Source organism: Nannospalax galili, unplaced genomic scaffold, assembly GCF_000622305.1.
Source record: "Nannospalax galili isolate Female #2095 unplaced genomic scaffold, S.galili_v1.0 scaffold353, whole genome shotgun sequence".
Lineage (NCBI taxonomy): Eukaryota > Metazoa > Chordata > Mammalia > Rodentia > Spalacidae > Nannospalax > Nannospalax galili.
In genome coordinates, this window is record NW_008331861.1 from 438567 (window position 1) to 444693 (window position 6127).

The window sequence follows — 6127 nt, forward strand, 5'->3', positions numbered from 1 at the left end:
GGAGACCCCAAGTGATGGACTTGAACCAGTGTCCAATCTACAAAGAAGAGGTTCAATAGAGAAAAAAACATTTCCTCCATGGTTCCAAGTGAAGCCAGCCATGGTCAAGCAGGACATTTGACTTATCATCACATAGATGGAACTGGTAAAAGAAAGGAGCCAGAGGCTCCTCCCAAGCCCAAGTGAACCCTGAGGAACAGATCTTTAAGTGAACTTAAGAGTAAAAATAAATTGGCTTATTTGGGTCAACGATATGGTCTTAAACACTCAAAGGCAAAGTATAACCAAAGATTAAAGTGATCAGTGTATTTATTTAAGAGTTCAAGGGATTACATTTCCAAGACATTAGGCTTGAGTCATATCAAATGTTATTTAGACAATGATTTCTCACTGATGATTTTGTTTCTAAGCAGAAAATGCTGCTCACATGTAAGACTTCAAATCTTGGTCTGCAATAGTGTAGTGCCCACCTGTAGCTAAGGGAGACTATTGTTCTAAAATGATGACTAAATTTGCTTTCTTCCCCATCTAGCTTTGGAGAGGCAACTGACACTGATTCAAGCCACTCCAACAGCTATCAAAGTTTCTGAAAGCAAATCTTGTGTCCCTCATTCTAGACTCCAGCCTTGGCAGGCAAAAGAAAAATGAGGAGGAACCCAATAGAGGGATATTTTTGGAAGCTCTCATCAAGAAATTCCAGTGGACTCTGATATGAACATCTGAAATTTGCCCCGTTCTAATTTTTTTTCTGGTTCCCTGTCTAGAACTTGTAATGCTAATTATTTTTGCCTTTACTTCACCTTTACATCGCTTATTCACCAGCCAAGGACTTTTTTTCTCCCTAGAGATAAGAGTTATGCAATTTGGGAGTCTATTAGATAGACCCATTTAAGGGGTGCCCTAATTGCCTCACCCTATGTCCCTGTTCAGCAGGTAAGAAGCCAGAGTAGTCTACATCCCAATTCCCTATCACCAATTTGGGTAACCTCTTCAGAGGATGGTGTGGTAAGAATAGGAAATAGGACTTGGATAGGCAGTTAGGGTCAAAGGACCCCAAAGAAAAGTAACCAGTCTCTTGGCTAAAATTCAAAATTTACTTGGGCCTCTTAGCAACATACTTTGTTCCAAAGGCCAAAAATGTCAAAAGAATTTGGGAGCTTTTATCTAATCCCTAAAAGATTTTATGGCTACCTAATCCAGGGTGGGGGGGGGATGATAGTAGCAAAAGCTGCATAGAGAGACACAAAATTGTCAGAAAAATGTGATGGGGAAATATGGGAGGAATTGGAGGGGAGGGAGTGGGTGTGGATTTGATCTAAACACCTTATATTGATGTATAAAGTCTCAATAACTGTTTTTAAAGTTAAAAAAAGAGACCAAAAAAAACAGTATGCAGAATGCTAGTCCTTGAATAGGACTTCACCGACCTAGAGCTCAGGGAGCATTTCAGTAGAGGGGGTGGAAGGATTGTGTGTGCCAAGGAGGTGATTCATGACCATATGGAACTAGAGTCCTACAGTCTGGGACCCTGTTCATATGAATCTACACCAACGGTATCAGTATACCCAAGTCCCAGGCAAACTCACGTAGGCAAAATCCAGCACAGAACTGGGGACATGGACAGCATATCGCAATCAAGACTGAAAAGATATTGGAGACTCCTTAATGCTAGGTGAGGAAGAGGAAATCTTCCTAAAGTGAGGCAGTCTAGAGAAGCTGACTAGACCTCAGTATATGAACTTGCACTAATGAACATCTAGAGACAGTGACTTGACACAATAGGCCTTAACCCAAAAGAAAGAATGTATGAATGCTAGTGGGGGGGCTATGGAAGCCTGCTAGTGAGGAAAAGAGTATAAAGATGATTAATATTTATTGAAATGTTCTTTTTAAATTTTTCTAAATTTTAAAAATTTTATTTTGTGGGCTGGGTGTGGTGGTGTACACCTTTAATCCCAGCACTCAGGAGGCAAAGGCAGGCGGATCTCTGTGACTTCAAGGCCAGCCTGGTCTACAAAGTGAGTTCCAGGACAGCTGGGGCTACAGGGAGACCCTGTCTCAAAAAGACCAAAAAATATTGTTTTGTAATTTTTAAATTTATTATTGCCCAAAATAAATTTGCTCACTGTAGTAAACATTACAGCAACAGAGAGCTACCTTTTGGGTCTCTGGTAACAGTAATGTAGTCAAACAGCGGTGTCTAAGGAAATATTCTTAATCCCTTTAGGCTGGAGAGAAGACAGGGTTAACTTTTGCTGTGGTTTACAAAAATGCAGACAGCTGAAAGGACAGGAGAGATCATGCCAACAGAAACATTAGCTCCATTGTAGCTTACCCTGGAAAACAGCAAACTTAAAGAGGCCTCAAAGCCTCAGTTAAGGCTGGACATTTATCCCTTTTTCCACAAATACTTCTCCAACTAACACTTTTATGGAGTTCATGATCACTGGGAGAAGACCACTCAGACTCAAAAAGTTGTGAATCAGCCAAATCCATTTAACTGGCCAGGACAACACTATCTGAGCCAATTTTCAGAATGCTGCCCTGTCTGGGAGAGGATGGGAATTTTTACAATTTTATTAAAATTTTAAAGAAAAATCTTAAGGGCAGGAAAGATGGTAATCTTGGCAGCTGCCTTGAGGAGGAGAATGGAGGGGAGAAGGAAAGAAACCAGGAAGCTTGTAGGGAGGTTAGAAACATGGCTGTATGGCAGCCACATGGTGGGGGATGGAAACTTTAGAAAAAAGTAAAGAAATACAAGATGCTAGGGGGAGCCCAAAGCCTTAAAAATGCATCTTTAGAAAAGGGATATGGAGAAGAAAAGGAGAAATAATGCTTTTCTGAATTCATCAGAAAACCTTATATACTAAATTACTGTGGCTGGTCCAGAAGTTCTGCACTAGGAGGGAGGATATGAGGCAGGAAAACTCTGTTCTCATTAATGCACTAGGTATTCTATCCATCTATTTAGCATTATTTAAGGTGAAGCTGCCTTCAAGGGTTGTCCTAAGTACAGATGCTAGACCAGTGAAACAGGAAAGGTGGGTCTTTCAATGGACTAGAGATTTCATAATCTTGAGCAATTAAGTTTAAGGGGCTATTTGCTACTTTAAAAACAAGATTATATGGGTGTGCTCCTCAGCAATTCCTGGAACTTCTGTCCCCAGGCCAGAGTAGGGCCTGGAATGGCTCACCAAGATGTTTTACATAAAATGGAGGAGCTGGAGTTACTACGTTCTCCACTGGCTCTGGGACATGAGTCATACTGTTGAATCATTCTGATTTAGGGGCTCATATTGGATCTTTAGAACTATAATTTTGATGGCACTTAGATGCCTCTTGATATTTCTGGTTAGAGAATTTAGTATGCATGGGCCATCATAAAGGCTAGGTGGAGTATTAACCAGAGGCCTGGCAAAACCCTATTACACCTGAATTATTGGCATAAAAACAACAAGCCTCACCTAAGGCCATGTATGAACCACCTTTCTTTTTCCATATTTTATTTATTATTTTTATGTGTATGTGTGTATTGTCTGCATGTAGGTAAGTGCACCCTTATCTTGCAATGGCCACAGAGGGCAGAAGAGGCTGTCAGATTCCCCTGGAACTGGAGTTATGGACAGTTTTTAGCTGCAATGTAGGTGTTGGGATTCGAACTTGGGTCTTCTGCAAGAACATTCACTGTCCTTAATGGTTGATCCATCTCTCCAGACCCAAGCCACCTTTCCTGAGGAACAGCCCCCTTCTGTTCTGTAAGCACCATTTCAGCTAGGGAGTCAAGTGAGATGTTTTGCATGAAATACACAAAAATTCTAAATACAAATTAAAAAAAAATTATTTATTTATTTTATTTGACCACCATGAGTGTTTAACCTGTATACAATGCACCTCTGCATGCAATTCCCAGAAAGATCAGAAGAGGGCATTACATTGCCTGGAATTGGAGTTACAGATGGTTTCTAGCTGCCATGTGGTTGCTGGGAACTGAACCCAAGTCCTCTGCAAGAGCAGCCAGTGTTCTTAACCGAAGAGCCATCTCTCTAAGCTCTGGCACCTTATTTCTTAACAGCCCTAGAGATAAGAAGATAATGAAATAATGCTTTTCTACATTTGAATTTGCTACCTTTTTCATCTTTTTCTCTTTCTATGGCATAGTATGAACATTTTCACATATACGTCCTTTCGCTAATTAACTTTCTAGCTATCTCTGTTCTGAAGGTATCTCTGTTCTGAAGGTGGTCAATTGTGTCAATTATATATATATATATATTCCTTCCTATAAGTTCTATTTTTCCCATTAAAAAGTCTATTTATGTTGGGTTTTAAGCTGTTGAAAATTTTCTGTATGGATAGGTTCCTAGTGAGACCATTAACTTAGGACTACTTTAAAAAGTGTTGAGAATCTCTGGGCCATGATGGTAGAGGGCACAAGTTAGAATCACAAACTGATGAAGGAATTGGTTATGATGTCAACTTCTCAGGGGTGGTGTTCCTCATTTTCCTCAACTTCTACGGAACTTCAAACCCACTGAGAGTAGACATGGAAGTTACTTCTGGCCCTCTCTTACCTTTCAAGTATAGGTAACCACCTGATATTTGTTCTATCAGAATGAGTAAACATTTTTAGGGAAAAATTGCTCCACTTTGCTTTCTTATTTCTAGTCTCCCTCAGATTTAGGTCTAAAAATGCCTTACTGTTTTGTCAATTAGTCAAACGTTTCTGTGGTTAAGAGCACTGGCTGTTCTTACATAGAACCGAGCTTCAATTCCCAGCATTCACACAGAGCAGCTAACAACTGTCTGTAATTCCACTTCCAGGGAATCAGACACCCTCATCTGACCTCCATGGGCATTGCATGACATGAGTGTAATTACATGTATGCAGGCAATACACTCATATGCATAAAATTAAAATATTTTAAAAAGTAAAAAGATAGAAATTTGTCAAAATTCCTAGAGTAAAAGTAGTAAAACTGCTTTTAGGTTAGTAAATACTTTAAAGTAGCAACACCTACTCATCCTTCTCAGAAGTGTTAGATGATATGCTCTTTCATGACAAAGATACAAAACCCAGGAAAGCATACTATCTAACAAGGAACAAGACAAAGAGAAATTCTAAAAATCTGGCTAAGGGAACTCTCAAAAATGTGGACATGCTGATGTGCTGGAGAGCAAGACTTCAACAAGAGGATGAAGGTCTCAAGAGTGCCGGTTTCAAGTAAATGATGAATTTGAGACTGACTCAGCTTATTTCTATTTTGTTTGGAGAATTGCATTCCTTCAGTCTTTTGCATACAACTGGCTGGGAGGAGTGGCTGGATACTTGGGTGTCAGGCCAATGACACTGCTTACTTTTCCTATACAAAGGATAATACAATAAATCCAAATTACCTCTGTATATACTGTTAAAATGTGAGACTTTGTAGATTCCCAGATAAACCTTATCTAAAACACAGACAGTTAATAGTCTTTGTCTTTTATGCATTACAGAGAGTGATCTACCTAAACTGTGTTTTGGGTTTTGAATGAGTGTAAGTAGCAAGCAGAGAGAAACAGGAGATTCGTACCAAAACATCATCAAATTGGTACAGCATCCAGCAGAAATCAGCTAAGGAAACCCTGTTAAAACTGATTAAGGATTTACTGAATGAAGATTGTCTTTAGGCTGAGATTCTTCTCTATTCTCTTCATGGACTACAAAGTGTATTTAATTTCTTTCTTTGATCTATTTTATTGGTTCACTTATTAAATAAATCTAATGCTCACTATACAATTCTTTTAGTTTGTACTCATTGCTTTTCTGGTTGCTGTGAGAAAATAGAGTGTCTCAGTATCTGCTTTTACTATAGGCATATTTATATCATGAGATAAATAATAGTAACTGCTGTTGACCTTGTTTTACTTATTAACTTATTTCAAGGTCACATTGCCTACACCCTCAGGCTTTTTTGCAGTGCTCCCTGTCACAGAGTCAAGGGACCTTCCTTACTCAGGAAAAGAACTTTAGAGGAGACATTGATATAAATAGGCTGAAATGGGAGGTCTGAGCCCCATCCAGAGCCACCTGATCAGTGAACTAAAAAGAGTACATGAGAATTTATCAATATAATGCATGCACAAAAGG